This window comes from Pyrgilauda ruficollis, unplaced genomic scaffold, assembly GCF_017590135.1.
Source record: "Pyrgilauda ruficollis isolate IOZ18807 unplaced genomic scaffold, ASM1759013v1 scaffold7, whole genome shotgun sequence".
NCBI lineage: Eukaryota > Metazoa > Chordata > Aves > Passeriformes > Passeridae > Pyrgilauda > Pyrgilauda ruficollis.
In genome coordinates this window covers 11,051,481-11,079,340 of record NW_024528821.1, presented here as the reverse complement: position 1 = coordinate 11,079,340, position 27,860 = coordinate 11,051,481, and the positions used below count along the sequence as shown (strand labels likewise).

The 27,860-nt window shown below is 46.3% G+C and overlaps 2 long non-coding RNA genes across 3 annotated transcripts; both read left to right on the top strand.

Annotated features, from left to right (window-relative positions):
- The first annotated feature begins 175 nt into the window (after positions 1-175).
- Positions 176-16,756, top strand: LOC121363239. 2 transcript variants are annotated; one of them, XR_005956656.1, is made up of 5 exons: positions 176-460; positions 10,618-10,774; positions 11,556-11,712; positions 12,807-12,915; positions 14,048-16,756. It is a non-coding gene; the product is annotated as an uncharacterized LOC121363239 (long non-coding RNA). The 2 variants fall into 2 exon arrangements; XR_005956657.1 differs by having other exon boundaries at positions 12,807-12,979.
- A 124-nt stretch (positions 16,757-16,880) lies between these two features.
- LOC121363240 lies at positions 16,881-27,427 on the top strand. Its single transcript, XR_005956658.1, has 3 exons — positions 16,881-17,174; positions 26,360-26,864; positions 27,292-27,427. It is a non-coding gene; the product is annotated as an uncharacterized LOC121363240 (long non-coding RNA).
- Positions 27,428-27,860: the final 433 nt, after the last annotated feature.

Sequence of the window (27,860 nt, the reverse complement as noted above, 5' to 3'; positions counted from 1 at the left end):
CAAGCAGTAGTAGGAGCTGAGCTACGAGCAGCCGTCAGCCTGCACCAGAAGCAGCCCGCGGCTACAGGACTGGAGGCTATTCCCGGGCTCCTCAGCCACAGCTGCATCCCGTGCCGAAGGAAGGAGCAGCTTTTCAGTAGGTTTTCCTGAGCCATGGGCTGGCGGCTGGCCACGCTGCCGGCTCTGGTCCTGCGCCAGAGCTGACATCCAGCAGACTTTGCTCTCCGGTGCCAGCAGCTGAGCGGCAAGGAGCGCTCCGGGACCCGGCTCGCCCAGCCTGCGGCGTTCTGGGCTGCGAGCTGCCCGGTGGAAGTCACGGCTGAGGAGAGCTCCTGTAAACAGCCTTACCTGCTCCTCACTGCCTGCCAAGTGTCGAGTGCTACTCGGTAAAACCCTCTTCCCAGAGAGCCTCCGGTCTGTTTCCTTGCATAGCCGATGCATTGGGGAATATTTGTACAAGGTAATTTTAAGTCTGTCGGTTCTCTGCCAACACAGGCTGTCTAGACTACTGCTATAATCAAAGGTGAGAGGTAGGTTCCTAATTGCAGTTAATCACACCCTAAAAGATCCCTTGTCTGCGTGGGGAGCGCGGGCACCTTACACAGGCGATTAAAACGGGTTTGAGCGTTCCCTGTTGTGTGCTGGGTCTGCGGGCGACTGCAAACAAATGCCTCACCTTGTGTAAATAAAATGCTTCAGACGCACTCTTAAACGAGAAATGTTAGTAGTACTCAGATGGACATTTACTAGAGAGTGCAGTTATTTTTGGCCAGTCCCCTGGGAGCACCTGCCAAGTATTTCCTCTCATTTCAAACCTGGTTGTTCCTGCTGAGAAGGTCTGGTGGAGATTCATCTCTGGGTCAAGGTGAGTGCCTGGCTCTTCATCGGCTGTCTGTGCCATTTAAAAGGGAAAGAGGAGAGGAAGCGGAGCAGCAGACTGGGTGTGAGGAGTGGTGTACTCCTGCAGGAGCACACAGGGATAAGAACAGGACTGTAGGTCCACAGGTATGGTTTGTGTACCAATGAAATGCACCTGCTGGTATCCAAGCATCCATGTACAGCTTTAGAATAAAAATGTTGAAACATAAATTAAACAGAGAAAATGAATTCTGGCCTCATTTACTGCAGGATGTCAGCCAGTGGGTTAAACCAAGGGGTTTGGGCACCTGTCTGAAACTGAAGGGAGCAGCACAAGCCGTGGTCCCTGTGTGAAAAGTTTCTGAGAGTCATTAAAGCTGTTGTACGGACAGGCTCAAGCTTCAGTGTGGGGACTTCAGCAGGTGGACCAGGCTGTCCCCTGCTGTGGGAGCACAGGGATGTGGCTCTCAGGGTGCCAGTGGGAGCTGGCATGGCCAGGCTGCTCCTCTCCCAGGTCTCAGCACTGTGTGTCTGGGAGCACTCTGGTTTGGAGCCAGGCACTGCTGGCTTTTGTCAGAATAACTGTGATCTTCCACGGAAGGCTGCTGGGGCTTGGGGTCAATTCACCCCAGCCCTTGCAAATGCCTTAGGAAATCATATTTATTCTCTGGATTCCTAAAAAGCAGACAAACCTGGTGTGTTCTGTGAGTGGTTTTTTGTTTTGTTTTGTTGGTGGTTTGTGGGGGTTTTTTTGTTTGTTCTTGTTTGTTTGGGGATTTTTGTTTTGGTTATTTTTTGGTAATGTTGTTTGTTTTGGGGTGTTTTGGGGTTTTTTTTTGTTCTTGGGTTTGTTTTGTTTGGTTTTTTTTCATTTTTTTTAGGGTTTTCTTTTTTTTTTTTTTTTTTAATTTCCACCAGGGACAGAAATTGCTGGCTGAGAATTTGAGGCCTGAACCCAAAAAAAACCATGTCTCAAGAAGCAGTATAACTGCTCTGGCCAAGATTTTTGTTTTTTCTTAGCCTACTCCAGAAGTCTGCAGAATCCAAAAAGGCTATAGGGTGTAAGGTGACGTTCAGTGCATCAATGAACAGCTGTAAAAAAGCTTTTCTGCCTTTCCCAGCAGTTAATAACTTCATTGCACAGAACTTAGTTTTTCAGAAAGACCTCATGTGATTTTTGGCTGACTGCGGTGAGGACTGTTGAGGAATGTTCATAGTTACAAGTGGGGAGAATTTTTTTTTTTTTTTTTTTACGGGAAAAACCCCAAAACCCTCAGACAAACAAGCTTGCTTTCACCAAAGTCTTTGTTCCTCTCGCAGAGAGTGTGCAGTATTACCTGAAGTAATAAAACAGTGCATAAAGCAGCCGTATTTGGGCTGAGAAGTGTGGAAATTGGAGTGCAGAACAGGTAGTGTCAGGGCAGCCGAGGTGTCTGTGTGGGATTTTTCCCTCAGACTGGATGTGATTTATGTGCCTGGGTTGGTATAATGGCAAAGAGCAGGTACAGCTCAGGGCTGATGCTGCCTGGGAGCAAAGTGTGTTTCTTGCCAAATTCTGGATGCTGGCTCTTGCAGAAGAGAGATGATTCTGTCTTCTTGGCTCCTAAACCTAAGGGAGACTTATCACAGCGAGATTATACGTGTCCCTTGGGAAGGCTTTAGAGGCCAAAACCACTGAAAACCCCAGCTTCTTTCATCTAAATACAGTCCTAGGAAATTACCATAGTCTCAATCTAATATGCACTCTTCCCTTGGACAATGTTGCCCCTCTTTTGTAAACAAGAGTTTGCTTGTTTACTCATCCTTCTACCTGTAATGGAAAACTTCCAATGAATATAATAAAAGTTATGTACAAAAAGGGAAACTAACTAACTTTTATTCTTAAGTTATTGCATAAGGTTTGTTTGGGTTTTCTTTAACCACAGCACAAAATTTTATAATTGGGCAATAATTTTATATAAACTATTGTTACAGGTTCAAAGTTCTGTTGGAGAGCACTCATATGTCAGGTTCTTTCTCTGTGAATCTTCTGTAAATGAGAGAGTTAAGAACTCCAAATTCTGGACAGGGGGCTCTTCCCAGACCCCGAATTCTTCCCAGAATGCACAGATGTTCCCTTGCTGGGACCATTCCTCACCACAGGCTGGTGATCTCTACCACACTAGCTGGATAGATATAAAATTGATGCTTTTAATTTAGTATTATGGGGATGATTTTCTTTTTATCAAACTCTAGGGACAAATACTAAGTGCTGTTACATGTGACATAAAACTAGGAAAATTTGATAAAATTCATGTCATTTTCCCACAGCTTCTGTTGTGCTTGGGCTGGTCTCCACCACATGGAGTCTGTGACCTGACCCCTGCTCGTGGCCCTCATGGTGACACGAGTGGAAGGGGTTACACAACCTACTCACGAATGAGGTTATCTGCTGACAGTTGTTTCTACTGCTGATGTCATGGAGAGGTTCTCCAGATGCAGCAGAACTCCAGGGCTAGTAAAAAGCAGAGCTGGTGGGTGTTTAACTGTTGACTTAATGAACAGAGAAAAATCTGACACTATTTTGACATATGCCTGAAGTGATGCTGTCTTACACTCGTGTGCCTTTGAATTTTGTTCCTGTCTTCTTTTTAACTCTTTTCCCTCTTACTGTTGCTGTATCATAATGCTTCCCTTCTCCCCTTCCCTCCCCCTATATTCCTTAACATCTTCATGATGTGGGAGAAATTAGCAGCCCACTCCTGGTCAGCATCTGAGCAGTAACAAACCAGCTGAGATGCAAAAAGCCAACGCTCTGCAGCAGACAGGCTGACACATCAGGCAGCCCTCCAGCTGCTGGGAGTGATTGCAAAGTATAAATAAACCCTGCCTGTAGTGGAGAGCACAGTCAGGTCCTCACCAGCACGAGCTTTGGCAGAAAGCACGTGAGTGCACAGATGTATTCAAGTTTTGTCCTCAGCTTGTCAGTCCAGGTGCTCTGGGCAGGCGTAGAAGGGAATGGTGCTAAACATCTGACAATCAAAACAGACTCTTACTGCTGGATCATAATATAGCCACCAGCTTTCACACCCAGACAGAATTCCCACTGGTGTCAAAGGTTTTATTTCCACTGAGAAATTGGTAAGCGCTGTGGATTTTGGAATATTATCAACATTAAAACAACAGTCTGGACTCTGTTTCCCCTGCTGTTGTCATGCGAAACACTTAGGGGTGACTATAAGTGTAAGTCTCTGGTACTATTTAATTTTGTTCATTTGATGGCAGAATAGCTGTCTGCTCTGTTAATTAATTTCTCCTGCTGTGCTTGGGTCTTTCACGCAACACTGGGGAAAAAAAGGTCTTCAGGAGTGAGACAATGTAGCACAAACCCACAAAAGTTGTTAGAGGGACCCGGGGGAGTTGAGAGGTTTGGAAAGGCGGATTTATTGTTTAAAAATGGTTTTCCTGTAGAACACAAGTATGTGTGTCACTGCAGAGTCAGTGGGCAGAGCACTGAATGGCAGGAGTTTGCCTGACCTGCAAACTGGAAATCCATTAGGAAATTCTGTGATAATTCACTCTAAACAAGTTTATAAGGGATGGGGAAGCTGTTTCTCTCCCATTCAAAGCTGCCACACCTTTTTACCACAGGGATGAGATTTGTGCTGTCTCCTGCAGCTCCACTCTGGGCTCCTCGGGCTCGACTCGTTCCTGCTGTGGTCAGGCTGTGAGCTGTTCCTCACAGGTGAATAGCACTGATGATAATTAAATTTTCATTCCACATCTTGAGCCAACTGCAGAAGTGTAAATATTGTTACTGCTGTTTTACAGGTGAGGGGAAGACGTGTGGGGAGGAATGTGATTAGTCTGGAGAGCTCAGCCCAATGCTCTCGCTGTGAACTCATTGCAGCTTGCACTGAGGAGACCTGAAAGAGGCTGAAGAAAAAGACCCCCTGTGTTATTGCTGCTCTGTGAGAGGCTGAGGGCCCCAAAAATCATAGAATTATTTAGGTTGGAAGGTACCTTTTAAAGGTCATCTAGTTCAGGCCAAACATCAGGCTGTTCACAGCCCTATCCAACCTGACCTTGCATGTTTCCAGAGATGGGGCATTTACCTCCTCCCTGGGCAACCTGTGCCAGTGTTTCTCCACCCTCACTGTAAGAAAACCTCTCCTTTCATCTAGTTAAAGTCAACTCATTTAGTTAAAACCATTACCCCTTGTCCTGTCACAAGAGCCCCTGGTAAAATATTTGCCTCCATCTTTCTTATAGCCCCTTTAGGTACTGGAAGGTGTTTTAAAGTCTCCCTGGACCTTTTCCCTCTTATCCTGTTGCAGCAGGTCCATGTCCTTGCTGTGCTGAGGACCACAGAGCTGGACAGAGTGCTTCAGGTGCTGCTTTCTTGGCTGCATGCAGAACACCACCAGCTTTGGTTCGTGTGTCTGAGCTGTTGCATGTCTGGTGTCGTGGGCAGCGCACCAGAGCCCAGGCTGGTGGGGCTGTCACGGTGCTCCTCCAGCTGTTAGACCCAACACTCACCACCATTCTTTCCTTCTCAGCATCTCTCCATGGCCTGGCACAGTGCTTGGCCCCTTGCTGCTGGGTGCATGAAGACTATGAAATGGTCTGTGTGTCTGGCATGTTCGTGTGTGTTGTGACTCTTTGGAAGAGCTCGCTGCTTTGAGCCTACTGTCTTCCAGATGCAGCGTCTGCCATGCCTCTTCCCCCCGGTGCCGTCCCTGGTGGGAGTGTTTGCTACATCAAAGCCCAGTTTGTGCTGCGAGAGGATGATTTCTCTGGTATATTTACACTTGTAAAGGAAGATTTTTTTTTTTCCCCCCCTTGTAAATATCACGGCACTTCTGTTGCTTCTGTGCTGGCCCATCTGTGCACCATTTTCACTTGTACTGACTCATGTTCACAGAGTAGTAAGAACTGTCTATAAGTGTTTTAATTTCTTAGTTAGAGTGGGGCCATTTTGCTTTCCTGCTTAGCTTGGAGGCAGATATGTGCTGGGGTTTCTTTTTCCTAATGACATCTCTGGACTCTATTGCACTGGTAAAAATTTTAATCAAGTAATTTTCACTTTTGTGTTCAGATTTTTCAAGACTTCCTGTGTTTCTAGGGTTTGTTCTCTGCAGCCAGATGTGCTTTCTGCCTGTTTTCTGCATGGCCAGAAATCACTGTACCTCTGAAAGCAGGTACAAAACCTTTAGCCTGTCATAAGGTTTCAGCTTCAGATATGCCTGAAGAAGGAATCTTTAGGTTGTTCATGCAGGTTGCATTCAGCCCCCTTGCACTGTGCTGTGCTCTTTATTGTGAGTGATCCTGTACTCATTTTCTCCACTTCTGTCTCACTGTAGAACAGACCTCTGTAGAGACACCTCTGGCTGTTCTCAGGGTAGACAGAAGCGATTTACTGAACTGCTTTTGAACATTTTGACTTGTTTTTGCTGCTCCATGTGCACCCCGGGTTATCTTCACTGCCTACAGGTCAGACCTTGCTCTGTGGCCAGGCTCATTTCAGCAGCTGTTTCTCCTGTGCTCACTGAGATGTCGTGTCTGTGTCCTGCTCAGCTTGACCTGCCCCCAGCTCTCTTCTGGCCTGATACCTCAGAGAGCCTGCAGCCAAAGGGCACGTTGGCAGTGAAAGCTCTACAGGCCCTGCAGCTGCAGAAGTGTCCTTGGTCTCTGCTGGATTCCGTGCGTGTCCTTTCCCTCGTGTGTCTGGCACACTGCGGCACCAAGCTTGCTCAGCACTGAGGGGAGTCAGAGTTAAATGTATATATGTATGGGTGTGTATGTATATACATACTTATACGTGTTTAAGTCTGAGGCTGAAATTGGCCAAATTGTGATTCTTCTCTCCCTCCCTGACAATATGAAGAGATGTGTTTCACAACAGTCAAGTCTGCCAGTATTTCAAAGTGCTGCTTTTAGAAGTATGGAGTTGTGAGAACATTTCAGTAAATTACAAAAGGACCCTTTTAACAGGGGCAAAAAAGAGTCTTTTTCCTTAAATATATTCTTGGGAGAGACACAAGCCATTTCAGCCAAAATGAGAGTTTAGCCTGAGGCTGAATCCAGCTGGAGAAATTTTCAGCCTAAACAATTAATTATAGATGAAGTTATGAGCAACCAAAACTGGAGTTTGTACAACAGTGTAATTACAGCAGTGCTTTAAACTCTGGAACACTGGCACTGGAGTCAGTGCAGGTTCTGGGGTGGCTCTCTCAGGAAGGACTTGCAGAGCTGTCCTTCAAACCAGATAAACTCTGGCTTGCTTTTTTGAGGGAATAGGAGCAAACATTTCACATCAGAAATAATCTGCTGATGAAAGATGAATTAACTGGTGACCTTCAGAGCACTGTCTTGTCTGTATTTGGAGTTTAGCCAGGGTCAGGTTTAACCAGGCTATTATGTTCCTGTTGCACGTGGGAGGTTGTGATGAAGAGGGAGCCTCCTATGACAGGGAACAGCTCAGGCAGAAGGAGCTGGGATGGCAGAGATTAATGGGGCTGCATCCTGCTAGCAATATCTCCATCTGAGCAAGGCTTTCCTGGGAAATTGGAAGGTAACCTCCTGATGGTGGAGGCTGTCTGTTGTGAAAGAAGCTCCTTGCTTAGCAGGGAGAACACATCATGACTGCAAGTGTGCCCTGAATGAGTGATTCCTCATGGAGATGCTCGTGCCACACACAAACACGTTTTAGAAGCTTGCACATGGGGAAATATTCTTGACTCTGGCTGCTAAATTGAGCTGCTTGTGAACCCTTTCAGCAGTAGAGATAGTGCTGACAAATAGTCATCTCTGGTGATGAAAGGAGTGCAGGTGAGAGGAAATTTTGTGGGAGGAGATCCTGCTCTGAATTTCTTGTGGAAACCATAATTATGTGATTCAGTGTAGAAAGGTATGAGGGTTTCCAGTGAAAGCTATGAAAAACACTTAGGGAAGCAGCCTACAGATGAGGCTGCTCATTCAGACCTTATCTATTCATGTGGGAGCGTGGAAACCTTAGCACTCTGCCTTATCTCCTCTCCCCCGGGAGATCAGTGCTGAGAGTCTGACCTCTCCCTTAGCGTTTCAAATCAAACCTGCAGTAATAGTGGCTTTGGTCATGCACTGCCTCAGTCACTTAATGAAATAATCTTTTTCCCTGCCCTTCTGGGCAGAAATATGTCTTGCCCAAATTCCACTTAAGTGGTACCTGGAGGATAGCTGTAACAGAGCAGAGCAGTGGCAGAAACATCCTCCCTTGCTCCCTGCAGGCTTTCCCTGCAGGTGCACAGCTTGGGATGTTTAAGGCAGTGGAAGTTTGACTCTCTCACTGGGACAGTTCCTGTGGTTATGAAGAGGATCCCTGTTTTCTCTTGCTCCTGGGCTTCTGCAGTTCTCTGCAGGTTTAAATTAGCTTTGATTCAATGTTTATTAAAAGCAGTCAGTGCAAGGAGAGCCTCAGATCTGGAATGGATGTTCTCCAAAAACAAGGGCACCTCGGTGCCAGCACAGGGGTATCCATCCAAACAACTCTCAGCCAGAGCTGGCCAGAATCTGTTTTGCTTTCTCACACTTGGAGCTGGTATATTTTAAAGGATATCAAGCAGTAAATGTGGCAAAGGGGAAAAATTGTTACAGACTGTATTTGGCAGAAACCCAGCAAAGATAAAATACCATACGTTCTGTGCAATGAGCTCCTGCATAAATGATTCATTCACCAGAACACAGCTGGGGTCAATGTCTTCTATTTGAATAGCCCAAAGTTATGCAAATATTTTATGTGGATTTTCTAAAAAAGGGGAAAAAAGACAATATATAATGTTCCAATAAAAAAGCTCTTTATCTAAGTAACTTTTAAGAATCCCACAAGAACAGTGTCACCATGTTATACACATATATACAGCAGCAAATGACAAGATATGCCCTAGAGATGCAAACTATGAAAAGATTGCTTGTTTTCCTTTGTTTTGCCAGCCAAGTCTGTGTTACAAATTGTGTGTTTTGGAGATCACACTATTTCAAAATATCAAACTGCTAATTAAAAAAACTACTCAAGGAAACTTTCCAGTAGAACAATATATGCTGTGGGATAATAGTAGTCACTATTTCTTTAATGAGTTTCTTGCCTAACCAGAATTTCTTACGATACATTCAGTGCAACCATTCAGTTAGATTATTATGAATCACATGTGTATTATTTCTGATTTGGTATTAACATAAAAACTTCTGATGAACCGTAGTATTACAAAAACAGGTCTAGTGTATAGAATGGCAATGTCATTCCTGCTGATAAAAGACTGGAAATGACGGTTCTAATGCAGCAATACAATTTAATGCTTTAGTTTCTAGACTTAATTTGCAAAGGTGCTGGGAAACTACAGGTCCAGATGAAGCCATGAAGGTCAGGGTGTCTCTGGATGGTCAGGTGTGTCAATCCACAGCTTAAGCATTGCTCTGCAGTGCAGCATTGCTTTCTGTGGGATCTGAATCAGCAAAAGGTCATGGGAGGGAGAAACCTTTCTTGGTGGTGATCTTGTAACATAGCTGGTTGAGAGAGCAACTTGAGATTTTCTTAAACACTTATATTTTGCTGTGGTAAAGGAATTTAGCAATGCCATCCAAGGAGACAGTGTATACAGGACCTGTGAAGTGATGCAGGTAGATCAAGTCAAGGAAAGAATAGTTTAGTTGTGTAGCAGAGATGAGAGTAGAGAACATAAGATACCTCTTAAATCCCTTCTTCCCCATTCTGTGAGAGTATGGTGGTGAAGATACTCCTTTCAGGTTCTGAATACAAGTTGACATAATGAGGTGATTTTCCAAAAATATTCCAAGAAGGTGTATAGCTTTTTCAGTGGCTTGTTGGTGGTATCTATGTGCCTCATTTGGTATTCTTGAAAATCCTTCCTTCCTTCTGAAAAGCTTCTCTAGTGTCTATTTTATTTTCACTGGTGAACAAGAATGACTCCTTGATCTTGGGTTTTGCATTTGCAAATAGCCATTCTTTGTATTCCCCTCAGATGAAGAGAGCAAACAACAATTTAAAGCAAAGAATGCAAGAGCTTGTGAAGTATAAAAGTGAGCTTTTCCTCCTCATATGTTTGGAGAGGCTACCAGGCATTGGATAAGTAGTTCTTGATGAGTCCTTGGTTTGAATTGTAGCATCTGACCACACAGCCACATTCCACCTGTGGAAGGATTGTTCCCCACCTGCCTCAAAATTCTCTCTTGTAGCCTCTGAATGATTTAGGCTTTTCTTTGTCATCAGATGAAATGATAATGGTCGTGTTTGGATAATGGCTTTGGATGGTTCTTCCACAGCAGGTCCTCATGCTGGTTTCCATGACTTTCACTCACTGGAGCCAGACTTGGCTCTAGTGTTTAACAGGCAAGCCAAAATCTCAGTCCAGTCACTCTGCCCTGAGCACTTCCAAAATGTGGGTTGGATGTAGATTCTCTCTGCTGAGCAAATCATTAGTCAGTGTTTTAAGAAACAAATAAATGTTAATAGTGGGAGTTCTCCAACACAGAAGACAAATCAGGGAAGAAAAATGGAAAGGATCAAAGACCAGTATACCTGTCTGCCCTCACTGGAGCCATCTTTAGGTGGCTTCTCTCCTCTCAGTCTGGAAGGCAAAGTATTGGATCTGAGAGTTGCTGGTGTGGGAAGCTGTTGACATCTGGATGGTGGAAAGTGTAGAGACAAGAAGTTGGTGAAAGGCAGCAAGGGACCACAGAGTCCCTCACCACTGACCATGTTTTCCCTTGTTTTCCTTTGTTTAGTGATGGTTATTCCTGCACCTCCTCAGATGCCCTCTCCTCTCCTGCCTTCCAGAGCATTGCTCTTTGCATCTCAGTGGATTTATTCTCCTCCTTATCTAATTTTAATTAAAGCTCCTATCTCCCCCCACCACATAATCAACTGAAGAAAAATGAGCTGGTAAGTCATTGTTTTTACCACTTTGGCAGCAAACAAATGTTATGTCTGGCATGCTCGGCACCAAGTCAGAAAATGAATCAGCAGCTGTTGTGACAGAAGCTTTTTCCTGAATGGGGAAACAGAGAAAGAAAGAAAACAGGCCAGGGGGAGGTTTGTACAGTGGGCACTGCCAGTCCCCATCACCATGAGGAATGTCTTTGCCCTTCCCTGGGGAAGGTGTCCCTGGAGAGGCCCCTCTCACCCCCAGCATGGACCAGGAGCTGTTTTGTGACTGGGGCTGGATGGGCTCTGATGCCCCTGGCTGTGCCTGGGAGGGGAGCAATGGGATGGGGTGGTTTAGGGAAAGCAAGAGTGACCCAAATCTTTGCAGGCCTTCCTGAAAGCCCCACTCCAGCCAGGCAGGCAGTGTGAGCCCATACAGATGCACTGAACAAGAAACACCTATTTGTCCCTGGATGGCACTATGGCATGGTTTGCTTTGTGCCCATCCATGGGAAAAGGATTAATTATTTCTTTGTGTCTGGATGGACTTGGATCATATTGAATTGTTTTAAGCAGTAACCTTGCATGCATTATATACAGCATGCTGTGAGCTGCAAGGCCTTGGAGGAGAGAGTGGTTTATGGTACCCCTGATCCCCCTCATCCTTTTGTTTTACCTGTTGGTTAACTTGTCATCTTTGTATCTGCTGATTCTTCTACACCAAACATTTGGGGGCACGTGAAAAATGCTTTTGACTAATATTATGGCCTTGTTAATATATTGCAAACTATTTCTACAGGAGCAGCATTAAAGTTTTATCTGCTAAATAAATATTGCCAGGCTAAGCTAATATACAAAGCAGGTCTGGAAAAATTACAACCATGAAGAAGGCACAGAATCCAGCTGAAGAGCTCTGCTGTTCAACGGGATGATGATCAACACTGGAGCTACAGCAGGTTTGTCTGAGGCAGAGAACCAGCTCTGTCTCTCCTGGGAAAAGGCAGCTTTTGCTAGGACACTTTTAGAGGCAATAACAGACAACTGAGCCAGCTGAGCTGGTGACTGCAACCTGCATGGCTTCAGTAAAGTCCAAAGGGACAGTGTGTGGTTGCTAATCAGGGCAGAGGTTGTCCTGGGTTTCTGGAGACAATTGTCACACTATTTATAGCTTCCTTCATGCCAAACAGACAAGCAATATGTTTGTGCTTTCCCTGTCCCTATAAATTCCCTCCTCACCTCTGAAAAATATGCCCACCCTGTCATATGCTCCATGGGTCAGAGCAGGGATTTCTTCTATGACACAGCTGCAGGGACTCTCTCTGCCTCTGGTTTCCTCTTGCTGAGTGTGCAGTGTTGTTTGCAGTGCAGGACAAGGCCATGCCAGAAACCCCTCCTAGTTTTGGTTGGGTTGGTTCAGGGTGGGATGGGTTGTTTTATGTAGTATGACAGAGCACAATGATCATGAGAAGAATAAAGTTGTGGGCCAGGTCTGTCTGACATTTTGTGTATGGACTGACAAGGTTTTTGGTGAAGCTCCAAATTTCCCTTTCAGCTCCCTTTACACCAGTAATTCCGATCCAGTGAAGCACTGGTTTGTCTGAGTCATAAAAAACCTGAAGTCCTGTGAAAACACCGGGCACAAAACACCCACAGCTCCTCCTGGCCACCCAGCCAGAGGAGCAAAATGTGGTACTGAGAGCCTGTCCCACCACAGTCACAGGTGTTTTTATAGAGACCTGTTATGGACTGGTGGAAGCACTGATGTGACAGTCACAGCCTCAGACATACCAGTACTTTGAGTCCTCAATTGCCCAGTTTATGTAGGGAAAGAACTTGAGGAAGACTGCTCTAATAGGCACGGTTACTTTTGCTTTAACTTTGCTTTTGTCTTATGACATGTATGGCTGCTGGATTTCTAATCCACCAGGAGGAACCCATTAGACTTCACTTTCTAGGAACACTGCTTTTTATTATCCTACCATATCATTTATTTTCTCATCCTGATCCTGCAAAACTGTTACAACCAGATGCCGTGGTGCTCTTGTTGCAGCAGCTCAAGGGACTCCAGCCCTGCTGGAGCAGGACAGGACCCAGTGGCAGCCTGACATTGCCCCAGAGGCTTCTTAACTCCTGGATAACTTCATCCTCAGCTGCTGAAGGTAATGGGAGGTGGACCAGTCCTTCAAGTAACTTCACCTAAATAATTCCTGAGTAGGCTTTAAGGTAATTGCAAAGGTGAAAAGGAGGGAAATGTGTACTATTGGTGCTGTGCCTGCAGAGGTGGCGTGGAGACACCTTTTTCAACCTGTATTTAAAATATATTGTGTCTGATGCTGAAGGTGTACATGCAGCTTGCTTTACAGTATTTACTGAAGTCACTCCTGATTTACTCCAGGCTGTGATTATGTGAGGGGAAAATAAAGTTCATGGTTTGTCCTAAGAATCAAAATCAAAGCTAAGGCAGGAAAGGTGCAGTGAGGTTTTGGGACTGACTGTCTGTGAGCCCCAGCTCTCTCCTGACCAGAGGCAGGGTCCATCTCCTCCAAACACATCCCACTGGCTGTGCTGGCAGCCCTGGGCTCTCTCACAGCAGCACCCTGGCCATGGCTCTGCCATTTTTCAGGGATTCAGGATCAGGCTGGGGCTCCTGCACAGCTGCAGTGCCTTGCCCCTATTTTATGTTCACTGAAAGATTTTTGAATGGACTTCAGAAGCCATTAGGAACCCAAATGTCGACTTGCACTTGCAAAATGTCTCTGGTTAATGTTTTCCTACTGACGCTCTGCTTTGCTCCCCGCCTGCCAGAGTTTCCTGTGACCTATTTGAAATATCACTCTCCTAAGTGAAAATGTGCCTCTCTTTTTCAAACTTGCAAAACTCACAAAAATAAATAGCCTAATTTGGCCAGTTAATAGCCCTCTCCTGGGGCTCCTCTCAGCAACTAAGAGGCCTTTTAAATACAACATTTGTGACTGCGTCATTAAAGCTCTGCATGATCCAAGCAGACTAAACCAAAAAGAAAGAATTGCCTTATTTGATCTAAGTTTTCTTTTCTTTTAAATAGTGACACTAGAGACCCATTTATTTTTAATTACACAATTGCTTTATTAAAAGCCTAAATCCTGCAGTCCCTAGTCATTGCTCAGGCAAAACTGTTATCATTGAAGGAAGGACCTGTAGGAGTCAATCCTAAAAATAGGGCAGCTGACAAAGTGCCTTTCAAAATGAGCTTGCTTTATTTTTGAAGTATTTCCCAAGTCAAAGAGAACTTGCCTTTGCTTTGCTTTTCAGCTCTGCAGCAATTTGAAAACTGAATCCAGGAAAACAGTCACTCCAGAAAGCAAAATCACTCCCAGTTTTCCTTTCAGACTGGCTCTGCTGCCCTTTTTACCCTGAAACACCACCCTCTACAGAGCCACAGCAGTATTTACTGACACGAGATATGCATGGGAGTTCACAGAATCATGGAATCTCCTGCATTGGAAGAGACCCACAAGCATCAAGTCCATCTCCTGACCCTGCACAGGACAGCCCCAGAATCACAGAGTGTTCCTGAGAGCATTATTCAAATGCTTCTTGAGCCCTGTCAGGCTTGGTGCTGTGACCATTTCCCTGAGGAACCTGTTCCGGTGCCCAGCTCCCCTCTGGGTTTGGGAAGCCCACTTGGAGTCCTGCAGCACCTCTCTGCAGCCCTGCCTCACCTGTGGGGAGCTAATCCAGCTGCTGGGAGTCTGGCAGAGGGCAGGACTGATCCTGTGCGACACAAATGCATTTCTGTGCTTGGACTCTGAAGGACAGCTCTCCTGGCTGGGTTAAGACTGTGCTGCCAGCAGTAGGAGAGTGAGCAGGCTAGCCAGCCACATATACTGGGTTATGTTTCTGGGCTAAACTCCAGAGCCTTCAATTTTATTATCTAATTACCCAACCAAACTCATTCATCTTTATTTTTCAGTCTTTCCCACAGATCCCAGTTAAAATGCAGCTTTGCTATCTGAAGTGCTGCCCAGGCACTCTCTGCTTGGAAAAATTCATGGTTTCTCAGCTTTATTCACTCAGACTGTGTTTTCTTAGTGTAAAGGATGAATGGCAGAAATCCCAGCCCTGATCAGCAGCAGAGGTCTACATCAGGCTGTGCTGAGAGGAAGGTGGCTGCATTGTCACGGGCAGCTGTACCAGGGGAAGCAAGAGAAAGAAAATAAGCCTCTGCTTAAATGTAGGCTTCATCCCCAGTGTGACATGTCATTAGATTGCACTCAGGGCTTTGTGGCATGGCTCACTGCAATGTCTTCATTGCAAAGTATAAACACCAAGAGTTAGTAAATAAAAGCAACAGGGGGAAAAACTGCTCTCTAGAAATTAATGAAACATCAGGAATACATCCCTGGACAATGGAGTCCAAGGGGGAAAAATACTGGTGTCCCATCCTTTTTCTCTGCAGGACATGAGCCCTCCTCTCCATATGTTACTGTCGTGTAGATGTAATCCGTGTCCCATGCTGGGGCAGAGGCTCCTGCTTAGCATAACCCTGCCCCTGGGAGGGGCTTATCTTGAAAATATACTGTCTTTTCTGTGCTCCTTGCCTTTATTTCCTAAGGGAATGCACATGCTGGCAGGTTCAGGGGGCATTCAGATACGGTAAATGCTACAAAGCAGAAAAGCTTCCCGCAGACCTCACAGTATTTCTGTTTGCTCTCCAGGTGGCAAGGACTGGGCAGGGGGAGAGAGGGGAGAGGTGGCAGATGCTGTGGAGCATGAGGCTGCTGTCTTGCCAGCTTGCTTTGGTCTGAGGGAGGAGACGTGGGAGGGAAGCCCTCATGCAGCTTTTCTCCCTCTGAGACCCCTTGCAGACAGAGTCCTCCTGGTGCTGCTTCCCAGCCCCAGCAGGAAACCCACTGGATTTGGGGGGCTGTGCCTCATGGAGGGCTGGGGCAGAGGCACAGATGCTTTTGTTCAGTCTGCCCTCCTGCCCATCAGCAGCCAGCAGAGCCAGGATGAGCACAGCAGGAACATGCAGGAAATGTTGGTACTGTGCTGTGCCCAGCTGTGCCATGCAAAGAGAGCAGGACCTGCTCAGCAGGGCAGTGAAGCTGAAGAAGTTCCTGTGTTGCAGCCCAGGCAGGTGTGTGATGGGAAGGACAAGTCGAAATTCATGGTGAAGGAAGGAACCTTCTGGAGCAGAGCGTAGCAAGACACCGAGTACACCAAGCGGAAGGGAAAATGGAGATGGGTTTGGTCAGGGGAAGGGAATGAGCATTGTCAGGGAGAGCTACTGCCTGTGGTGATGGAGTGCTGAACCCTCAGAGTGCCTGGTAAAATCCCATCCAGCTCCTAGGGAGTGCTGTGCTCTTGCAGGCTTCACTCATGGACTCCTTCACATGAGGCCACAATTCCACTCATCCTGCACCCCTGGTGGCACCTCTGGTACTTCTCACGTTAGCTCTACCTGCTCGGCTTTCTCCAACCACACACCAGCTGACTTCATCTTCCCAGGTGTTTCTTATGATCTCTCCCATTCTAGCTTTTACCCTTGACCACAAGCAGCACTTGGAACAATTAACACCTTGTGCTCCTACCATCTTATGGTTTACAAGGCAGCTGGTTACTAGGGCAACAACTGCACCTTTTTCTTTCAGTGTATTGACTGAAAATCAACATTTTATATTAAAGGAAAAGAAAAATAATATTCTCTCAAGCCACAGTGAGTTACAACACCATCTCTCCTGTAATCAAGATATTGCTGAATTATGGTGCTATAAACAAACACTTCTGATATAACCACAAACACTGTGGGACATGTAACACATTGGCAGTATATTTCAAGTGACAAACTCATTTATTGTGGGGAGTGGAGGGAGAAAAACACCTTTCCAGGAGCCACAGCAAGGAATTACAGCGAAGAATGACCAGAGCTTAAGGGTACAGGCACAAAGTAATTCTAACACCCTGGCTGGAATAAAGCACTTCGAAGTATGAACAAGATTAGAGCAGCACCAGCAGTACAGGAGGTGAGGATACAGGTGATTGTCCCCTTTCAACTGGCATAAATCATGATTAATTCCATAGCACTTAATAGAATTACCATGCTGTGAGGCTGGTGTGAGGAGGGGCTGGGAGGTGAGCCCACAGCTATCCCATGACCTTTGCAGGCCGGTGTGGAGCTTCCCTGCTTGCAGGTGGCACTCAAGTAACAATCATGAATCATTAAGGTACATAACTATCTGGGAGATCAAAGAGATCAGGAGCTCGTGGTGAAAGTAGCTGGTGCCAGATGCTGTGGAGGCAGAGAACAGGCGGGGAGCTGCTTGCCAGAGATTTCATCTCTTGCTGTGTTCCAGGTGGCTGCTGGGTCACTTTGGTCAGTGGGATTGGAAGAGAGCCATCACCTGCCTCCTGGATGGTCTGCCAGCCCTGGTGTGTGGTGAGTTCCAGCTCAGGAGACTTCTTTGCCCAAACAGGGTGATTTTTGTGTTCTGTTTTACTATGCCACAGTGTGCTGGGCTGTTTTGGTGCTGCCCAAGTTGTTAAATACACGTGGGCTGTCAGCAGTGCCTCTCTGGGCTGTGAGTGGGGGAAGCAGGATGGGCTGGGCAGCTGCTCAGTGTCTCCCCAGTCACATACAAAAGGACATCTGTGCTGTGCAGTGGGAAACAGGGGTATTGTCTCCCTTAGCAAACCTGGCCCCTGGAAAAGATAATGTACATGATCCTCTCTGGATGTGGTGCCTGCATGGATCTGAGCGTGACAGAGCACTTGTGATCAGGAACTGTCAGTGCTCAAAGCTCGTTGAGTGTCTGGTAACTTCTGCATTTATACCAACATGCAGGGTATTAACAGGTTATCCAAAGCTCACCTGGGATTTGCAGGCCTGACTTTGCAGTAAAAAAGTCAGCTAGACTGTGGCATTTGAAGTGACCTAGCTGACAATATAGGTGTCAATATAGCCTCCTGTAAGGCTGGGTTTCCAAATGTGCCTTTACAAGAACGTTGGGGTTCCCTGGCTTTAGTTTTAAGTGAGTTTCAAATTGAGGGGAATAAAGCTTCAAGCAATTCCACTGTAGAATTTGTAAATGAGCATGAAAATGCATTGAATGGGAGCTGCTCAGTGTACAGACTTCTGATGGGTTTGACAGCACAGCTCAAAAGTTCCTTAAATAATAAGTCTGTGATTTCTGGCAGCCTGGAAATGCTGAACTTCTTTGGATTTCAAAGCAAATAGATACATCTTAACAAAGATCACCTCTTGTCAGCTATCCTTAAAATTATAGCAGAGAGATTGAAATAGAATGTGTGTACGTGTCTCTCCTGGGACATGACGGAAGGAAAAAGCATTATCAGAATTCTTTAAACTCATCTTAACAGTATTGAACCAATTATTTTGTTAAATCTGGGTTTGTTTTCTGCCTCTCAATGAGAACATTTGAAGTCTATCATCTCCACCATTTACGAGTTACCAGTCTGCAAGTGTAAAATTTCCAACTGGAACATATGGTATCAGAGGGAACAAGGGGGAAATATCTGATTGCTCATGCTCCCCAAACTCCAAATCTACTCCATTTAGTATTTTGCTCACAGTTCCTGTAGGGGAAAATAAAAGAAATCATCTCTGATCTGAGACCAAGCACCGAACATTTCACCCTGAATAGGAATCTGTTTGAAAAACTTATAAGCAGCTGAAGAGGGAATAGAATAGAAACTACATTTCTGTTTCTTCACAATGGGCAGAACTTATCAATGCTGATAAAACCTCTCTGCACCTTCTTCTCTAAGTTCTGACACCTGTTTTGGGGCCTTGCCTGCAGCCAGCGCATGGGGACAGAGCAAGTATCAGGCCAGAGACCACTTGTTCTCTTCCCTGAGGGTGTCAGTGAGGCTGGGCAGTCCAAGGCTGCCAGCAGAGCTGGGTGTGCAGGCAGTGGGGCTGCTGTGGCCTCTGCACAGGCCTGGAGATGTGCTCTGCCTCTGAGCCCCATGGCACTGGGAGGCTGTGCAGGACACCCTGCTGGCCATGCTGCCTGGATAAATCCTGCTTTGAGTTTGGAACTGGCCTGAGACTCAGCTGCAAGACCTTTGAGATCACCAGGCAGCACCAGCTGGCACTGGGCAGCCACAATGCTCCTGTAATTTGTCAGTTCCTTGCTGGCCTCTGGGTGCCCCACTGGGCTGAGCCGTTCTTGCATGGGCATCCCTTTAGCTGTCACAGAGAGTGGTCATGCAGACCTTCCCTCTGGGCAGGGCAGCAAGCTTCCCCTTCCTTTGCTTTGCTGCAGAGCAGAGGCTGAGCCCTGAGTAACCAGGCTGTGAGGTGTAAGAAACAGGCTTCCCACTCTTCTTCCTGGCAGAAGAAGGAGGTCCTAAGCCTGTAGCCCTGGGAACTGATGTGACCAAATCACAGAAGAGGAGCCTTTCACTTGGCAGCAGGATGGTCGTGTAGTGCCACATGTACAACCAAACGTATCCTCCCTGCCATTCAGACAGAAAGCAGCTTGTTTTGGAGCAGCTTCCCTGGGAGGGGGAGGAACAGATGTTTGAACCAGAAGCGTGTGTGACAGTTGGGAGAGACAGCGTGGAAACGCACAGTTGAAAGGAGAAGTCTGATGGGAGTGTGATGACAGCAGCAGGACTTCAGTGACAAGGAGTGGGAAGGAGAACAAGCAGGGAGGAGTGTTACTTCAAAAGCTGAGCAAAGTGCACAAGAAGATATGTCAGGAAAGCGTCAGAGAAAGGAAGAGAGGAAATGTGAGAGTAGAGACAGGCTTTGGGATCTGTCTGCAAGCCTGTGTGACCTGTTGCCTGACAAACAGAGAAAGGAAGGCCTTTTATTCCTGTGCCTCCTTCCACGAGTTAACTCTTCTTGCCGGCAAGCTGGCTGCCAGCTCTGCTGGAGCTCTTCACATAGTGCTCATGGAAGGTAAAGCTGCCTCTGCTGCTCCAAAGCACCGTGACTGGGGGGTACTGAGGGAAGGTACTCTGTCAGGGATGCCCGAGCCCTTCCTCTGCCTTTATAGGGTGGCACAGTAGCCACAAGCTTTGGGACTTTGGGCACTGCAAGAGTCTGAGGAGAAGAGGTGGCAGTCTTGTAAGAGGCTGCGCCTCTGACTGTGCCGTGATCACAGGGGCAGGATGTGTGAGCAGAGAGAGAGAAGAGTGCAGAGGATTTCTCCTGCAGCAGGGAGGGACCTCTCCAGCAGTGCCTTAGCCTGGTGACATCAATCACAGCTCTGCAGTGTCTGGTTTTACCCTAGTTCAGCAGATGTGCAAGGCAGACCGGGAGCACGCTGCTGGGGTGTGAAGCCTCGGAGCTGGGGGAAGGGGCACAGTAACTTCTCCTCCTGAGGGATTTACTGAGGCAGCTCTGCACAGCCCTTCCTTCACCACTGACTTCCCAGTGTGCCTTGAGAAATGCAAACTGGTCTGGTTCTGCTTTGTGTCCTCTTGTAGAGAGGGGAGAGTTTCCTTAAGTACAGGGTGAGCCTTGGGGTACAATAATGGAGGGATTGCAAGGTAGATGCCGGTCACACGCAGCTGGGCCAGGAGCTGCAGTCTGACAGTGGAGGTTGCACGGCTGGTGGCTTTCACCCTTCATACAAACATTGGCATTCATTTATTGGTGTGAAATCCCAGCAAATTAGAGGCAGACAATATCCCTTATGTGGGTGTGCAACGGGGGGGCTGAACCAGGGTGATGGGGACAGGTCAGGGTGCGCTGTGTCCAGCAGCTCTGGGGCAGAGCAGTCTCACAGCAGGGACCTGTCAGTGCTATGGGCTGTGTGGGGCTGAGGCTCAGCCAGCAGTGTCTTCTTTCATTTACTTTTTTTAAGGATGAAATGGATGGAGAGGGACATGAGGGAAAAACAGTGTCAGGACACTGGCAGCAGTGCGAGGGTGTTGAGCACTGTTGTAGAAGCAGCTTGATGAAGGTGTGAAAGCCTGAAGGATCTGCCCTTCCTCACCAGGAGAAGCAATGCAGGCTCATGGTAAGGAAGGAAGTTTTGGGCACCATAGAATCAGTGCACAGGTGATATTGGGAGTGTAAAGATGATGGCAGCCTCTCTGGTGCCTGCTGTACTGGTTGGCTGGGCTGCAGAACCCTTCTTGGAGCTGGTCAGAGCAGAGCAGCAGTGGACACTTCTCACTGTGTGGCTGTGCTGGCTGTTCTTACTCCAAAGCTGGGGTGTGGGGTCTGGTGCTGAGGGGCACAGGGGACCTGCAGGCTGCCAGGGTGGCCTCAGGCAGGAGGAGCACAGAGGAGCAGGTACCTTGGTGTTTTCACCCAGGACTGATGTGCTTCATAGCAGGATAGGGTTGAGTATCCCCCAAATGCTTGGCTTTATGTAGCAGAATTACACCTTTCTTCTAATTAACTTGCACAGGATCTTGTGCAAGTTAATTGTAAGAGTGAGGGTCAGACCCAAGCTGCATTTTCTAAAGGTACTAGTGAAGGTACTGAAATTAAATTCTCGTGTGTGAAGACCTGTTTTCCCTGCAGTCTAAGCTCCGAACAACAGAGCAGTCTTTGGTCTCTGGAGAAAGTTTAAAAATCTTCCAGGTCTGTGTTCCTTGTAAAAAAAAATTTAGTCAGCACTTGACACATCTGACAGTTGCCAGCCCTTGTTCAATGTGATCAGGGCCCTGTGTACTGAATTAATCAGGGAACTCCATTCTGCCTCATGGCTGGGAAAGGCTTCATCACCAAACCCTGGAGAGGTGCTGGAATGTCTCTGGAGAGCAGGTCACAGGACAGCACAGGGGATTTCTGCCTTTGCCCTCCCAGCCTAGGCTTGCAGAGGAGGTTTCCTTAGGGCAGCAGCCTGACTTCCTCAGGCTTTTGCTGCAGCCACACTCCTGGTGGAGCAGAGCCGTACATCACCCGGCATTTTATGTGTGCCTAGGAAAAGGAGCCTGAATCCCCTTCCTGCACGGAGAGCTGCCAGGCTGGATGCCAACACACAACCCTCAGCGTTTTTTTATTTACTATAAACCTCTTAAATGAAGGCTGGGGGATGTTTTTCATTTACCATGTTACTGTATGGAACCAATCACTATAAATTTAAATGGAGAGCTGGTGGGAGCACACTTACCTTTTATATCATAATTGTGCGAGCGCTGCTGCCTAACTGCTATTAGGATTATTCAGAGCTTCTCAGATTTCATTGTAAAACATTAGGCTGTGAGAGGTACTGTAAGGGTGTGATTATTCAAAGAGGGTAAGTAGTAGTGGGGGTTGTTGGCCAGGATTGCTACAAGAGGGAAGAAATGCTTAGTAGCTGGAAGTAGAGGAACTTGAGGAGCATAACCTGCCATTCAGAAATACAGAGTGCTCTGTGCATGGAGAAATCCCACCTGATTTCTAGCTGGATGTGCACTGGCTTGACCAGTGTGACTTAAATTGTCACCAGGCACAATTCAAACCCTTGGCTGAGCGTAGGTGCCAGCCCTGTGCTCCCCTGAAGAAACCCTAACACAGCAGAGGAGTCCTGCTGGTTGTGCTGCAGAATCCTGCCAGTGTGGCCACGCTGCCTCAGGGCATCATCAGGGCATCAGGAAGTCCCCTGTTCCTCTGGTGGGCTCCAGGGCCTGGCTGTGCTGGCAGAGCTCTCCGCTGGGGCTGGGAGGGTGACCTGTCCCGCTTGCTGCCCCTGCTGTGGGTGAGTCTGCCCCCCTGAGCAATTCCAGGAGCTGGGAGAGAGCAGAGGGTCAGATGGAGATAGCTTGGCTGGAGAGGAGCAGGACCCAGGCTGGGGGACCTCGGGGCGCTGGAGCTGACTGTGACTGGGGAGTCAGTGCTCTGAGCAGAGCCAAGGGAGGACACGGTGCTGGGAGGGGGCTTCCCTGCCCTGCCGTGGGCACTGGGCATCGCCAGCATCGCCTCTGCAGGGACGAGGCACTGCCAGCTTTTCCTAGGAGGCAGGGAGAAGAGAGCAGTTCTGTGTATGCACTCCTCTACTGCCTTGATTCTTCACCTGTGACTGAGATTTTAATTTTGCATCCCATATGATTTTCCTGTTGTAACACACTTGTCTTTGTAACAATGCCTTTTCTTGGCATGGAAAGAAAATCTGAAAAGAAGCCTTTGAGCACTCTGCTGTGTGGGTTTCTCAAGTGATGGCTGTGTTTCTCTCTTCCACCCATTTTCAAATAATTTTCATGCTGGGAATAAGTCTGAGTGCAAAACAGTCATGTTCAGCAAATGATAACCAGACACAATTGTAAGTACACAAGCAGCCACATGGAAAACAAGGGAGCTGATGGAAGGACAGAAAGAACACAAGATAACCCAGACACTACAGTTACCATGTTCACAGTAAGATCAAATAACTCTGCCATTCACGTATAATTATAATTTTTTTTTTTTTTCCTTAGGAAAGTAGGATTCTGGAAAACATTTTTAGTTACTAAATTTTTATCTTCCTAGTTTGTGTAGTGGTGGGAAAAAAACATCTCCCAGCAGCAAACATACTATGGGCCAATTAAAATTAAGCAGCTCAAAGGTGAATTCTGTCCTGAACTTCATATGTGAAATTCTAGTGAATTCAGTGGGGTTTTGTATCTGGAGGTCAGGATTTGGATATTAGTTTATAAATCAAAGAACAGCAGGGGCTGTGAAAGGTCTAAGCTATTTGGATATTCTTAAATGCCACACTAGGCTGCTGCTGCTATCCTGAAAGTGTGTTGTCACTGATGATACTGGGAAGGAAGTTTGGCAGATTTTTTTATTTTTATTTTGCTTTAATATTTTCAATATGTTTGTTTTTCTTTTGTCATTGAAGCTGTTTTTCTTTGAAAAGCATCTTATTTTAGTTGGGGAAAAGCAGACATCTGAGATATTTGGAGGGATTTTATCAAACACTTGTCTTGATATGAGAAGTTGTAGTTAACAAAAAAGTTAATTATAGATATACAACACACTCTCCAATCTCAATAGACAAGGTCTTTTAAACCTAAAATGGGTTAACAAACCTAAAAGAAAATTTGAATTGCACCATTTTTGGGGGGAAGTTAATCTTCCTTTAAAGTGATTCTTAATGTATCTTGTGTACATATGTGTGTCTCTAAAAAGAATGTGCATAAAAGAAACAATTTTAAAAACATTTTCACTGTAAATATATATTTTTATTCATTCACTGTAATGTTCCTACACTCCTAAGCAAAACAGGAATCAAATGTGTTAACAAAACATGATGTCCAATGAATGTAAAGCAAGAAGAATTCAGGAACACTTGGCAGAAATCTACACCCTTTATTATTAAATTTCTCCCCAAAACAATTGTTCCTTCAACATCATCAAGGATCAATGTAAGCACTTGTCGGTAGCAAACTGAGTTAGGTACCTTGTCACAGTTTATGACTTTGCTGTGCTTTTCAGTGATGTAAAGATATTCATGTGAGCCCCAACTGTGCCTTGCAAAACTTCCCTTCCTCTCCTTCATCATCCTGTTCACCTCTTTATCTTCCTGCTGCTCTGCCAAAACACCTGCATGGTCCAGCATCAAGTTTGAGCCTCACGTGCTTCAGTTTTTGCTGCAGCGTCTCAGCTCGGATCCCTTCCCACCGCCGGGCGCTGCTTGGGAAGCACCTGCACTTTTGATCTTTCACAAAGCCTCAGCCCCAGCCCCTGGTACCTCAGGCCTTGCTGGCAGGGTGGCCTGTGCCAGCACAGAGGTCTCTGCAGGGGCACTGCCCAGGATGGGCAGCTGGGGGGTTTGTGGCCGTGTCTATCTCCAGAACCTGAGCTAGTTACTCTAAAATCAGCCTGCCGAGCTGCCATAACAGTGTAGCTGTATACAAGTGCACCACTGAAAATATCCCTGTCTTATTGATAGTTTAATTGGTGGCATTTAGTTGATTGTGTGTGTTCCCTTCTAGTGGAAATAAACCTGGAATTATGCAACTAATTGTTTTTGCAAAAGCAGGGAGTCACTCATGGCTGCTGCAGCAGGAGAGCCTACCTGAGTAAGCCAACAACTTCAGTTGTTGGAACTGCTGTTTGCTGTCTGTTGCTATGGTGAAGTGATGGCACAAAACTGATACCAAAAAGGAAACAATATTATCTGAACAGATTTATAAGAAGAGAAAAAAAAAAGTATAGAGACAGAGAGGTCATGGGGAAGAGTGGGGAAAGCTTAAGGGGCTTTGAGCAGTTTCCTGAGCCAGTTTTTCGCCTTCCTTTTTTAACTGAAGCTCCACTGGATCCTCTGAAGGCAAGACTCATCCTGTGCAGTGTCACTTTTTTTACAACCAATTAAATATTCCCCTAAACTGTAAACACTTATGACTTCAATTCACATTTTTTCCTTTATTTCTCCTGCATCTACATGCATATGGGTAATGTATTCTTTTCCTAGCATTACAGTCAGTTTTGGAGATCTTAAGTCCCAGCAGTGTAGGGCAGGTGATAGATCAAGAAAAGCTGCTTTCCCCTCCCCCTTTGTAGCACCTATGCTGTTCATGTCTTTTCTGAGAATTAGATTTTAACCCTTCCTAAAGGCCTGTTGTGCTAGCAGTGTGTTTCCCCACCTGGCTGGAATCACCCAGTGCTCTCTGTGTTTTCCTACACCCAGACCTTCAGAGGCCAGCTGGAGAAGCTGGACTGTGCAAAGCAGCCCTGCAGCTGATTGCTGGGCAGCCTGACTGGGTGGGGAAGAGACCAAGCACTCAGCTCACAGCTCCTGTGGAGAAAACTCATCTTTCCTTCTCTCTAGCCAAGGATTTTGTACGTCACTCCCTGTCTCACTGTGACACTGGAGACAGGAGCCTGTCTTGATAAGTTGCGAACCATGGCCAGACTCAAAGCTTCATTCAGACATGTGTTGTGAGATAGAGTAGCACCAAGGTTGTGCTTATTGGAGAACATTTTCCTCTTTCATTCATCTGAATGTGAGTGGTTTTGGAGCATCACTTTGTCAGTGTGCTGTGTGCTGCCATGGTCCTGTTTGGAAGTGTGGACAGTGGCAGGATGGCCAGAGGGGAAAGGATGCACACTGGAGTGCAGATACTGCTGGGTGTGGAGTGGGAGCAGGTATTCCTGGCTTTGGGAACAGTTACTTAGTGATCTGAAAGCAACTCTCCTTCCAGCAACAATTCAGGACTGTGAAATAAGTATCCAGTGCAGCTTTCTTGTTCCAGTGCCAGACGTCCTGATTGCTTCGTTTAGTGTCACATCCGTGGTGTCTGAACTACACCTTAGCTGTATCATCACCGACTTCTTTCTAATGTGGGGTCATGCCTCCCTTTATATCCAGCCTTTGCTGGACTGCTGTTGGGTTGTAATTGCATTGGATTCTTAATAGAGTTTCTTGGTCTGCTGTCACAGCGTGATTGCAAGAACTTGTGTTGCATTGAATGTGGTCTTGATTACTTGCCAATTAAAGTGCAAGGGAAACACTTACAATCTTCTCCTTTAAAATTGCATCTCGATTCCACCTTCTCTGAAGGCTATGGGAAACTTGAAGAGGTTGTTTCCAGTTGTCCTGTCTTTCTACTTTTGGTTTTTGGCTTAGTGGGGTAGGTAGATAAATGTATAAATGTGCTTTTATTTTATTTAATTTATTTATTTATTTGCATTTATTAAATGCCCCCCCCCTTTTTTTTTTCTTTTTTGTGTAGTTCTGTGCGTGTGAAGCAGAAGCAGAAAGACCCCTCTGAAGCTGAGTGTTGTTGCTCATTGCTCCCATTCCAGGTCGCTTAGGGTTTACAAGGTTTGGGATAGTGCATCTTTAAAAAGAAAATACATGAAAGCAGATGGCCCTGTGGTAGCTGAGCATGGAAGGAGACGCCTGAAGAAAGAGTGTTGTGGCAGGAGGGATGTGTTAGATGAGGGAGCAGAGACGAGCCAGGAATGTAAGGAGGCAGCATGCAGGGGCACACCATTTCCAGGAGGCTGGAAGCGTAGGAGGTGCTGTACTGCGGTGGCAAATCTCGTGGAGCAGGTGTGCAGGGGCAAATTGCCTGCCTGCCACCCCCTGGGCATCCTGGCAGCATGTGCTGGGAAAGAGCCAGGGCCAAGGTGTGAAGAGAGGCAAAAACAGGGAGAGGAGAAAGAAAAGGAAGGAAAAAGCCCCAAGAGGAATGTGGACAATGTGACAAGACACAGGGGAAGCCACCTGTGAAGGTAACCGTGAGTTTCTGTTTATCTTGCCTGTGGTTATACTGCAAGGAGGTTTTGAACTGCTGCCTAGTATGACTGTCAATTATTTTAACTTGTATTTCTCACCTCAGTCCCCATGAAGTGCATTTGACAATAATTAATTTTGCGTGTGCAACTGAGAGTGTATCCTACTCCTGCAGAGGTGTCAGCTTAATGGGATATGGCTACAGGGGATAACAGCCTGTGCCACTCCATTAGGGAATTTGGGGGGTCACCTGGTCATTTATACTAATATTTTAATTGTTGGAACATAAGGTTTCTCATAGTTGAATTGGGAACAGATTAACCTCTGTCTCTCTGAACTTGCATGCTGCCAAGCTCCTTAAACACCATTGCTAATTTTATTTTCTACTTTCAGCGTGTATTTAAGATAATTCTTTTTGTTTCATAGGTTAAAGAGGAAATATTCTAACTGGCTGAGATCCCAGTGAGCAATTACAAATATTTTATTATAGTTAGAGGACTTGGAATTCAGCCTCAGACTGTGGGCATCAGAAAATCCATGTGTGGAAATCCCAAGTGTTGTAAGCCTAGGAGGGTTTTGTATGGAGGGATTCCTTCTCATTTCACTGAAGTGAAACTCTTGATTTAAAAATAAAATAAAAAACTTGGACTTGTAAATGAAACCTCTTCAATCAGCGTTTGACTGTACCAGTTAGAGAAGGGTTAATTGAGCCTCTTCATCTCCATTGCACGTTAGCACAGAAGGTCAGTGGTGGGAGAAGCCAGGTCCACACTGAAGGCTTTTGAAATAGCCCCCTAACTAGCCTAATGAATATGCTGGTGAGATAAACAGGTCATTTAACACTTTTCATGTCGCTATTGTCCATCCAACCTTAAATGTCAACTCTGTCACTCTGATAGGCTGGTTCTGCTTAAAAAGGTTTCTTGGCTTTGTTCGATTCCTAGGAGGGATTTTCCCCCATCCTTACTCCTAATTGCTGGCAGAACCCCACGGAT